The sequence below is a fragment of the Macrobrachium nipponense genome, chromosome 7 (assembly GCF_015104395.2).
Source record: "Macrobrachium nipponense isolate FS-2020 chromosome 7, ASM1510439v2, whole genome shotgun sequence".
NCBI lineage: Eukaryota > Metazoa > Arthropoda > Malacostraca > Decapoda > Palaemonidae > Macrobrachium > Macrobrachium nipponense.
Window position 1 is genome coordinate 90850434 of NC_061109.1, and position 13126 is coordinate 90863559.

General features: G+C 35.7%; 1 protein-coding gene across 3 annotated transcripts in view; it reads left to right on the forward strand.

Annotated features, from left to right (window-relative positions):
- Positions 1 to 13126, forward strand: part of LOC135217428 (prolyl 4-hydroxylase subunit alpha-1-like) — a 203802-nt gene that overhangs the window by 87838 nt on the left and 102838 nt on the right. The window lies entirely within an intron of this gene.

Below are 13126 nucleotides of genomic sequence, written 5' to 3' on the forward strand. Positions count from 1 at the left end.
GAATTAATTTTATCAGAAGATCTTCAAGGAAAATTGCAGAGCAGTAAAATTCAATATATAACATATAATATATATATATATGTATATATATATATATATATATGCATATATATATACATTGTAGATATATATATATATATATATATATATATATATATATATATATATTGAGAGTACTTAAGTATTAAAGTCAGCCACGTTATTTATAGATTATATATATAAATATATATATATATCATATATATATATATATATTATATATTATAATAACATATATATGTAATGTATATATATAATTGCAAAATATATACGTCAAATACACACACAAACACTACCACATACATTAATTACAAAATAAACACATCAAATATACAAATAACACACACAGTTACAAAATAAACACGTAAGGCTCACACACACACACACGAAGAAAAATATCACACACAAGCAAGGAGAAAACAAAAAATAACTAACAGCATTTTCACCTCATTCTTGCACGCCCTCACATATGCCGCTATAGTAGACGAGTGTCCATAGAAAGTTACCTGCCAGGCAGGTATAACTGAGCCAGGTGTATAGTTTCCACAAACCTCTCCCCTGACTAACTTCGCTAGGTTCTGTGTCTTACTGTGACCCATTGCTTTTCTTTAAAGGCAATTGCAAGTTTTATTATTATCATTGTTAATATTATTGTTAGCTTGATCGCACGTGCTACGATGTGCCGGAACCCGGCACTGCCAGTCATGTCTCCCCTATCCTCCCGATCCCCTTACCTCTCCCACCCTCACCCAGGACGGACAAACAGGTTTGCTGGTGGAGGGTGGATGTATCATGTCTCATACCCTACCCTCCCGATTACCAACCTACCCCGCCCCACCCAGGACGGACAAACAAGAAAGATCCTCCCAGATTTTGTTGTTATTATTATTATTATTATTATTATTATTATTATTATTATTATTTTTGTCAGAGCTGGAGCATTAACCCACCTCTTCTATATCCGAGTTTGAGAACTTGATAAATATATATACTCTATTGAGATGACTTTTGTTAGATTTTTTTATTTGCTTTTGTTGAGATTTTTTGTTTTGTTTAAGAACGAGACTCAATTTTTGCACTACAGTCTTTGTGTGTACACTGCTTGCTTGAACGTGGTGCTTGCATTCGTTAGCCAGACTGAATCTCTCTCTCTCTCTCTCTCTCTCTCTCTCTCTCTCTCTCTCTCTCTCTCTCAGAGCAAGTAGGAAAGAGAGACTTAAATTCCATTTTTGTAGTTTCTTTTCCTTATCTGAGTAATTTTGTGTCCTTTCCCTATCTTAAATCCCTAAAGTCCTTCTCTGTTATCTCTCTCTCCAAGCAATACTCTCTCTCTCTCTCTCTCTCTCTCTCTCACATATATATATACTGGGTTTTGTGAACGCAGCCTGGAGTTCCACATTGGAAATGAGACCTTTTACCCCATTTATATCCTGTCAGATTCATGGCTTGTGGTGATCAGAGCATCACGAGGCGTTTATGAAACTTGCAAGAAACCTCATCGATCTGGTACACGCTGCAATATGTCGCCTCGGGCCTGTAAACCAAAAGAACAGGGTAGTACGACAATGTGGTCATATGATGTCTGTCCTCATCGTGACTACCGCTTGCGCCAAATCGCTACCGTTTGCTGCAAGAGTCGACCACCATGGAAAGTAGGGCTATTGTCAAGCATTCATTTATGCTCTGCTCCATTAATTTCAAGATCGTGAAAGTCATTGCTTAAGAATGGTCTTGCAATGCAGTTCCAGGTACATTGTTTGGAATAAGCTGCAATGTCACTTTCGACTTTTTGAGTTGTCACATACTATGGTGAACCATATTTACAGAGTTGATCAACAACCCAGAAGGGTTATAAATCATCAACATTCAGTGGCTTTGAACTACCAACTTCCAAGAACTCAGGAACAACAACTCCAAGGACCCTGGATCAACAAAATGTAAAACCTTTGGATGAAAAATCCTTAAGGGCTCAGATCAGCAACCTTCACTGGCTCTGGATCAATAACCTCTGAGGACGCAAGACCAAAAACAACCAAAGTCTCTGGATCAACAACACCCAGTAGCTCTGAATGAACAACCTGATAGGGCTTTGGCTCAACAACCTTCAGTGGCTCTGGATTAACAACTTCCAAGGACTCAGCATAAAAAATCTACAAGAGCCAAGGACCAGCAACCTCTAACGGCTCTGGATCAACAAGGAACAACAAATTCCGATGGCTCTGGAGTGGCAACCTCTAAGGGCTCTGGATCAACAAGGATCAACAACCTCCAATGGCTCTAATCAATAACTTCCAAGGAATCATGATCAGTAACCTCCAAGGACTCAGGACCAACAGCCTCTAAGACCTCTTGAAAAAGAGCCTCCGAGGGATCTCTCTCTCTCTCTCTCTCTCTCTCTCTCTCCTCTCTCTCTCTCAAGTAATAGTAATAGAAAACAAATGACCGCTAATGGAATAAAATTTCACAAAATACTATAAATATAAAAACTGGAACTTTTTTTGTCTAACACTTTTACTGAACACAGCTCGATCAAGCCTCAAAAAGGCTGGAGAAATCTTACAATATAAAAACTAATGTGTATCCATATATTTATATTTCATTGCTATAACAATGAGAGAGAGAGAGAGAGAGAGAGAGAGAGAGAGAGAGTAAGGTATATGCAATGTCTCCTTTTAATAATTTTCACAAAGAGAGAGAGATGAAACGGTATGTGCAATGTCTTCTTTGAATAATTTTCACAGAGAGAGAGAGGGTAAGGCATATGCAATGTCTTTTTTAATAATTTTCACAGAGAGAGAGAGAGAGAGAGAGAGGATAAGGTATATGCAATGTCTTCTTTGAATAATTTTCACAAAGAGAGAGAGAGAGGATAAGGCATATGCAATGTCTTTTTTAATAATTTTCACAGAGAGAGAGGATAAGGTATATGCAATGTCTTCTTTGAATAATTATCACAAAGAGAGAAAGAGAGAGGATAAGGTATATGCAATGTCTTCACTTAATAATTTTCACAAAGAGAGAGAGAGAGGACAAGGTATGGGCAATGTCTTCTTTGAATAATTTTCACAAAGAGAGAGAGAGAGAGGATAAGGTATTTGCAAGGTCTTCTCTTAATAATTTTCACAGAGAGAGAGAGAGGGGGGGGATAAGGTATGGGCAATGTCTTCTTTTAATAATTTTTACAAAGAGAGAGGGAGAGGATAAGGTATATGCAATGTCTTTTAATCATTTTCAGAGAGAGAGAATGATGATACGATGTGTGCAAAGTCTTTTGCTAATAATTTGCGCGTGAGAGAGATGATACGGTATGTGCAATGACTGCTATATTTTAGAGAGAGGGTCCCGAAGACACATTTGATAGCCACGGGCAATCTCTTGTGATAGAGCCTAGCGGTTGTTTAGCCGTAAACGACTCAGCCGTTGGCTCTGTCATTACTTAGGCCATAAAGTATACGACCAGCAAGTTTCTTTTACTGATGTACGAAGGGGCGTAGTAGTACTTCATTCGCAGTAAAAGTAGTGATAATAGTTATATTTAGAATGTAGTTATCGCTGCCTTGTTATTAATTCCGGAAAGTTAAAAAGTCCAGTTATTGGCAGCTAGATTCGTCGGCTACCAAAAAAAAAAAATCAATAGGGCTATATAATTCTTATCCCTAATCATACATATGTATGTGTGTTCCTAGGCATTGAGCTAATCATAATTTTCGCAAATTTGACCAAACTGAACCTTAAAACAGATATCACCTCTCTCTCCAGAGTCCAAAATCATAGATGATTCTCTCTCTCTCTCTCTCTCTCTCTCTCTCTCTCTCTCTCTCTCTCTCTCTCTCTCTCTCTTTCTCCAGTTTGCCATAACTCTCTCTTTCGATAATTACGCTTAAAATGCTGTAAAAGTAACAGCGTGAAAGTCAACGTTACGTAACAAGGATTTTCAGGATCGCGAATCGGCGCGTAAACGGGGGAGATGCCCGATTATGAAAACCTAGACTACTACTTCTTCATATTTGTTTTGTTTGTGGGTGTGTTTGGGGGCTTCGGCGGTAAGCGTCTCATCTGATAATTGAAGTAACCATAGGTGGACCAGTTTTTGCCTTTCAGGCCAAAATTGAGGAGAAAACGGGGAGAAAAGTTCTGGACCAATTCTGGAATCTTGGGAGTAACCGACTTAGTGATAGTGATTTGACAGAAAGCGAACAAGAGAGAGAGAGAGAGTGGTTTTACTTACTGTAGTTCCCCCCCCCCCCCTCTCTCTCTCTCTCTCTCTCTCTCTTCTCTCTCTCTCTCTCTCACCGTTTGAAACCCATTATCATACGAGAAAGAGTAAGTAGGACTTTGAGGCAAAATTTGCCGAAACTGACTCTGAAAGACCTTTAATATACAAAGTCTGACCTAGAAGACTTAACTTAAAGCCTGAATGATCACAAAACGTCTTGAACGACAAAAATGACATAGTTTGAAAAGTTGATAACGTAAAAAGTCCGAGACATTATCAGATAACACAGATTGGAAGGCCTGTCACTTTCAAAAAGTGGAAAACGAAGATAACTCGTGAATTCTGAAAGACCATGGTTGGCAAAAGTCTTTAATGCCATTTACCTTGAGAAGTACAGTCTTCCTGAAGGAAATTGTAAATTAAACTTGAGTAAATTAAAAAAAATTAAATAAAATGAATATCTTTCTGACCACTTCACAAACTATTGCAATGATCACTGCAATTTTCAATCAAAATTCTTCGTAAATTGAAAATAAAATGAATTCTTGAACGAAATTATAGATAAAATTAAATAAAACTAATATCTTCCTGACCACATTACAAACCATTGCAGTGACTATTGCAAATTTCAATGAAAATTCTTCGATATGGGGCCCTCGCTTCACATGGTCATCCATCCAGTATTTGCCAATGGTTCGTTCTCCAATTATTGTCGTTGACGAGTTTGCAACCTGACTGTGATATGCATGCAACAAGTCGTACGGATATCAAAGCCATGCTTTGATGTGGTGTAGACGCACATTTAGAAAAGAAAAGCGCGCAGTTGCACCTTCATCTTTAGACCGTTTGCAAAGAGTTTCTCTCAGTACTGACTTGTTTTCAACCTGTCTGAGATGTGTATACCAGACATGTTTCCAATGTAAGACAGATGAGTGACCGAATGTTGACCTTCCCGTCGTGAATATCGCCGGCATAAAAGGTTGAAATCCCTTGAAATCGCTGTCAGTCACTTGACAGCTTAAACAAGGACCCTATAGTGGCCTCTGGCGAGACCAGTAGTAGTGTGGTCTCGAGGGGTCTTCAGTGGTCTACTCTTCCTTAGATGAGTTTATGTGGCCTCAGGGAGTCAGGAAGACGAGTTGGGGGAGGAGAAATCGTGTGAGGAAATTGAGGAGAAAAGGAGCGATTCTTCTTCTTTTTCCTCCTCCTCCTCCTCCTCCTCCTCTTCTTTTTCTTCGTATTATTATTATTCGAAATGTGCTAGTATTAACAAGTGAGTCAAATAAAAGGATAAATTGGCAAGAGTACTAAATATGACTGGAATCATTACTTATTGATATATATATATATAGATAGATAGATAGATATATATGTGCGTGTGTGTATACACACACACTTGTATATTTATACTGTATATATGTGTGTGCGTGTCTATGTGCGTGCGCATGATCGCACGTAAGCGGCGTATGAGCGCGCTCGCACACGTTACATTTTATCAAGCTAGAGAAATTGGCAAGAGTACTAAATATAACTGGAATCATTACTTAATGATATATGTGTGTTTGTGTATACACATACAAACGTGTATATATATATGTATATATATATACTATATAGATATGTGTATGTGCGTGCGCATGATTGCGCGTAAACGGCGTATGAGCGCGCTCGCACACGTTACATTTATCAAGCTATCACACCGGGCTGACCACACGCAGCCGGGGGAGGGGGGCCTGGGAAATGTTTTCAGAAAACAAGACACTAATACAAAAAAAAAAAAAAAAAAAAAAAAGAAAAAAAAAACTAAGATTAATGTTTTGATGACATCCTTCAAATCAAGAGTAGTCTTTCCTCCCGTTTTTTCCACCTCAAAGTAAAAAAAAATGAAGGAAATGTGGAGTGTCTCTTGCAATAAGATTGCCACACATTTCCTAAAAATATGAGAGGTCTTCTTTCCGGGTGGTCATCTAGCGTTTAGATCCACGAAAGATATTATTCTAAGTGTCTCTGTTTTTATTTATTTTTATAGCTTTTTTTTCCGTAGGAAATGCCAGTTTTAAATAAAATACCGCTTTCAGCCTTATTTAGATTTCTCCCGATATGAATAATTGGCCACTTATGAAGAAGTATCGCTGAGCCAGAAAAGCGAGTAATAAGAAAAATAGAAAAGATAATATATAAGATTAAGTCGCTGAATTCGGTCATTTTATTCAACATTATAATAATAATAGCAATAATAATAAGTATTATAATTATTATTATTTTATAAGGAAATATTGTTAAAATGAAGATAATTCTGGTATATGGTAATAAAGTATGTATGTAAATATATTATATATATATATATATATATACATATATACATTTACATATACGTTTTATCATATATATATATATATATATATATATATATATATAATATATATATATATATGCATATAATATATATATACTATAATATATACTATATTTATATATATATTAATTATATATAGATGTGTAACACGTGATAATGAATAGGCATAACAAGCAATATCTGTCTGAAGAGAGAGAGAGAGAGGGCACATATTTATGGCCATGAACCAAAGGTTCTTGGTGGTGTTTGGAAAATAATGACATCCCAGAAGACAAAAAAAAAAAAAAAAATGAGTGAAAATCTCTGATCTCTTTGCGACAGAATGACCCTTGTGGTAGCCTTATTATTGATTATAAAATTATTACCATTGGATTATATCGTCCTTTTTCAATCATTATTAGACTGCTTCCATTCCATTTTTTTCTTGAGGAAAGTATGTAAACATACCTCCATTAATTGTAATAATTTTTCCACATAATAACTAAGACCTTGAACTATTATTGAAGATCACGGGTCATTTTAAAGACTTTTAAGATATTACCTCGAGTCTCTTGTAGGCCTAAGAAACTAAGGTACTTAGAGGCCTCTGTTATTCTGAAACTTTGGATCATAACAATTATGGTTTGAGGGTGAAAATAAAAGGCCGATTTTGGAGGAGGGGAGCGGGCGGGTGGGGGTTGGGGGTTGGGCTGGTTCCTACTACTTTAAAATTTGTCAAATAACCTTCCATTGTAACTCTTTATCTCCTCTAAGTTCAAATTATTACCCTGTTATTCAGACAAACGAAACTGAATGAAATGTCATCTCTAAAAGTGACATACAAACTGCAATGTTTGTATTTAAGTCCAACTTTATTATTATTATTATTATTATTATTATTATTATTATTATTATTATTATTATTATTATTATTGTTGTTGTTGTAGTAGGGAAAAACTCTCTATCGCGAGAGTATAATGTTCTAAAGGGTCCACAATAATACAAAGTGCTAAGAGTCCGTGTATAATTTTTAAGACTTTACAGAAAGCTTTCGAACCCTCCCTGGGTTCATCTTCAGGAGAATTATTATTATCATTATTATATTAACAAGCTGCTTTTTACAACACTGCAATACTACTACTACTACTGTTTGTGCTGCTACTGTTCCTAGAGCTACTTTTGCATTCAAAAGCATACCTTTGTAAGATCCTGTATATGTACATGTATATAGTATGTATACACACATACATATGCATATATATATATATATATATATATATATATATATATATATATACATACATAATATATACACACACATATATATATTAATTATATATATATATATATATATATATATATATATATATATATATATATATATATATATATAATGTCCATAAAGTCCCAGTACCATTACACGTATTTATAGATCAGAATGGTACTGAGACTTAATGGATACCATGTAAATACATGCATATATACAAAAATATTTCAAACACTTTCACAGTTACGAGTAATAACCGGTGTACGATTCGTGGGGAACCACCGGACAATTTTTTTTAAAGGCTTTAACAATCGCTCATTTTAACACACTAATTCTTTTCGTAACTACATTTCTGACAGAAATTCGTCCATCCCTCGTTTATATAATCTGATGTTGTGGCTGGCCGCAAGAGCTTTGGTTAAAATGGTTCATGGAAACGTTAACCACATCAATGCTAATAGGTAAAACTTTCATTATTTATATGTATGTATGCGCATTTATGTGTATATATATATATATATATATATATATATATATATATATCTATATCTATATATATATATATATAATATATATATATATATATATATATATATATATCTATATCTACTATACCTATATATATATATATATATATATATATATATATATATATATATATATACATATGTAAATTTGTGTATATATATATATATGTATATATGCATATATGGTCTATATGTATATATACACATATATATGCATATATATTATACATATATGCATATACATTATAGTATTATATATATATATATATATATATATATATATATATATCTATATATATATAATATTATAATTATACATTCTGCCTCCCTAGTCACGGAGAATCCCATGCTAGCTCGTTAATCATCGCTAAATCACCTTATTACTCATCCCAATCTGTCACTAATCACCATCTCAACATCCCGTTCACGACTGACGATCACCAGGCAGCCGCAATCGTAGATGATGTCGCCTAGACATGGAACTGTTGAGTTGGGTTGGACTTCGTGCGCATGCGTCGTTGTGCTTTCTTCTTTTTTTGTTTTTGTATTAATTACAGAGGGTTTTGGATCCTGGAATTTATCGTAAAACAAATCATATTATTCATTCATTCTTATTGTATTGTTATTTGAACAATATAATTTCAAATGATGACTCATTAGCTGTAATGGTTTCAGTTAAGTTCAGTTGTATTGTGACTGTTATGCCTCCTTTTCTATAACTCAGGACCAGGATTCATTAAAATTCGTACCTTCCTAACCTATCGTAATTGTCTAGCTGTACCTAGTTTCCTTCTCCCCCACCATCCCGCTAACCATGCAATAGCAAACCCCCCCCCCCCCCCCCCCCCCCCCCCGCCAAAATCCAGTTCCAAATGAAATAGAAAAATCAAATCTAGATTCCTAAATTCAGTCATTAACATTCCAGACCATGAGTGGACAATTTACAGCTTTCCAACCAGCTGGAAATTTGGAGTAGTCTCTGTTCCTACAATTTTCTCTATCCCCCACAGTACTCGCCCTCCCCCCACCCCAAAAGCCACAAATACCCTTACCAATACCCCATCCCCCTTCAAAACATGTAAGAAATCTTCCAGGTTCCAAAACGTCTGCTGCATATAAGGCCAATTTACAGCTTCCAGACCTACTGGAATTTGGGATTGTCTCTTTGTTTCTGCTAATTTCTCAATCATCCTACAGCTCCCCCCCGCCGCCCCCCACCCCACCAATATCACCTCCACCAATAGCCCCACCCCCCTAAAACGTAAGAAATCTCCCAGGTTCCAAAACGTCAACTGCACACAAGGACCAAGCGTGGCCAATTTACAGCTTTCAGACCTACTGGAATTTGGAATTGTCTCTGTTTCTGCAATTTTCTCAATCACCCTACAGCTTTTTCCCGCTAGCCCCACCAACATCCACCTCAACCAATAGCCCCACTCCCTCAAAAAGCGTAAGATCCCTTCCAAACTAAAACAAAAAAGTCAAAATCGTACTTAAGATAGTCGCAGACGACTCGTAAATAGACCTTCAACGCGTCGCCGCTGGAACCATCTCGTCAGGAGACAGTTACGGACGGTAATCAACCTTTATCGCTCTCGTGAGAACATCTGCTCGGATACGACGGAATATTACAATAATCACGGCGGGCGATTACAGAGTGACGGCCAAATTTCTGGAGTCAGACGACCACACTTCTCTTTGCTGCTTTTGCAGTTGGAGGTGGTCGTGGTAGCGATCGAATTGGCCGTAGGAAGCTCCTCACTTTACGGTGTCATCCATTTTCTCCATTTTTTGGGAACACGGGTTTATCTTGGCGCGCGATCGGAGGCGGATGACAAATTTAGATGACCGGAATCCGCAATGATGGATGAGAGATATAATTTGATGTGATAGAATGAAGATATTGTTTTTTTTTATTATTGCAATGTAATGAATAAGGGCTGTTGAGTTCATTTTTATAAAAAGATTTTCTTATTCATTTTTATTTAAAAGCAATGACTAAAGGCCGTTATTATTATTATTATTATTATTATTATTATTATTATTATTATTATTATATTATTATTATTATTATTATTATTAAAAGAGAACTGAGAAGGTTTTCGTAAGCTATCTGCATATATCTTAAAACATAAAATATTTGTTCTTCTGTTTACTGTAGTATATAGACAAACATATATATATATATTTATGTGTATATATATATATATATATATATATATATATATATATATATATATATATATATATGTATATATATATATATATATATATATATATATATATATATATATATATATATATATATATGTGTGTGTATTATGAGAGAAACTTACTCAGTGACTGACATTGGTTTGCGGAGTGAAATTTAACCACAGAAGAGAAGTAATAAAATGAATGGTGAAGAGAACCCTAATGGCGTTTAAGTTAATGACTGAATATTTGTTTGAATCCTCACAGCTGTCGCATTAAGAGAGAGAGAGAGGAGAGAGAGAGAGAGGGAGGGGGGGGGGAGAGAGGAGAGAAATACATTAAATGTAAAGACCTTCAAGAGAGACATTCTGTGGCAAAGGTTTTTAGAACGAAAAGATAAATGGTGTTTTCAGTGAAAATATTAAAAAACTTAATATCAGCATAATACGAAGTTTGTTCTATTTACACTAAAGTTCGATTCTTACATTGCCTGTGCTTAAATGGCCACTTCCTAATTTATAATGAAAAACTTATTAAAAAAAAAACTTTATACTACTGCCTATGTGTTTTTTAATCGATTTTGTTCTTTCATTACACACACTATTTTTCAAATTCTCGATTATTTTCAACTCGTGTACATCTACTGCCAGATTTCGTGCCTCATTATGACCCACTGCCGAATGGTCCCGGCTGCCAAAGTTTGCGACAAGTTGAAAACAATTTTGACAGGAGTCCTGTCATGTAAAGCGGTCGAGAGTTGTTTTCTACAAGTTGCAAGCAACTTGAAAAAAGAATCATGTCTTGTAAAACAGTCGTGATTTGTTAGCCATGAGTTGCAATAACCTGGAACAAGATTCCTGTCTTGTTATAGTTGAGAGTTGTTTGCTAGAAGTTGCAAACAACTTGTACAAGATTCCTGTCTTGTTATAGTTGAGAGTTGTTTGCTAGAAGTTGCAAACAACGTGTACAAGAGTCATTTCAGGACAAGAGTCCTGTCTTGTAAAACAGTCGAGAGTTGTTTGATACAAGTTGCAAACAATTTGTACTAGATTCCTGTCTTGTTACAAAGTAAAGAGTTGCTTGCTACAAATTATAGACAACTCCGGGAAGATTCCTGTGTTGTTAACAATAGAGAATTGTGTGGTGCAAGTTACCAACAAGAAGGGCTGTCTTGTACAATAGGCTACAAGTTGCAAACAATTAATACAAGATCCCTGTCTTATAAAACAGCTGAGAGTTGTTTGCTATAAATTACAAACAACTCTCTACTGTTTTAAAAGACAGAACTCTTGTCCAGTGCAACCGACTCCTCTCTTCCGTCCTGTCTTGTGAATTTGTAATGAGATCTTCCACATTCACAATTGACCCCTAAACTCCAATATTCAGTAAATGTGCCTCTGTGTTAAACTTCTCCGTTCCAGAGGTCCTTTATTCCTCCCATCGCTGGACTGCTGGACTATGGAACAGCCTCCCTCCCTACTGAGGAAGTTTTGCAGTGGAAACTTCACAAGGTCAAGTGAAGTTGCAATGCATTGCATTACTACCCTCATGTGATTCTTGTATGCAAATCATTTCCTGAATCTTTTTCCTAGTAGTTTATAAATTTGTTCATTTAATATCTTCTTTCTGTATTTACCATTAACTTCTGTTACTTCTTTCTAATGATCACAATATCCTTTTGGAAGCTCGAATGTCGAGTAATGGCCCTGTAATAATAATAATAATAATAATAATAATAATATAATAATAATAATAATAATAATAATAATACTAGAGGTTGAAGTAGCTCCAGGATTCATGCAGAAGAGTGTGATCCTAGAAACGGCGCACATAGTAAGAAAAGTGATGGACTCCTAAGGAGGCAGGATGCAACCCGGAACCCCACACTATAAATACCACCCAGTCGAATTGGAGGACTGTGATAGAGCAAAAAAAAAAAAATAATAATAATAATCATAATAATAATAATAATCCACAGGAGCCTGTGCAAAAAACACCAGATATCTTGCAGTAATAAGTGCTAGGAACCTGAAGGAGTGATAGAAAACGATCAAGCAAAGATCCTCTAGGACTATGGTATCAGAGCAGATAGGGTGATACGTCCCAGAAGACCAGACCTGACGTTGATTGATAGAATCTAGAAGAAAGTAGTACTCATTGATGTCGCAATGCCATAGGACACCAGAGTAGAAGAGAAAGAGAGAGAAGAGATTGATAAGTATCAAGATCTGAAATTAGAAATAAGGATATGGGATATGCCAGTGGAACTTGTCCCCATAATCAAGATCCCTGAAAAGGAACCTGGAAAAATTAGATGCCGAAGTAGCTCCAGGACTCATGCAGAAGTGTGTGCTCCTAGAAACAGTGCTCATAGTGAGAAAAGTGATGGATTCCTAAGGAGGCAGGATGCGACCCAGAACCCCACACTATAAAAAAAACCACCCAGTCGAATAGGATAAGTGTGATAGACCAAAAAAATTATTGTTATTATTATTAGCAGTAATAGTAGTAGTAGTATTGTAAACTACCAAAACCGTTTGTTTATTTTT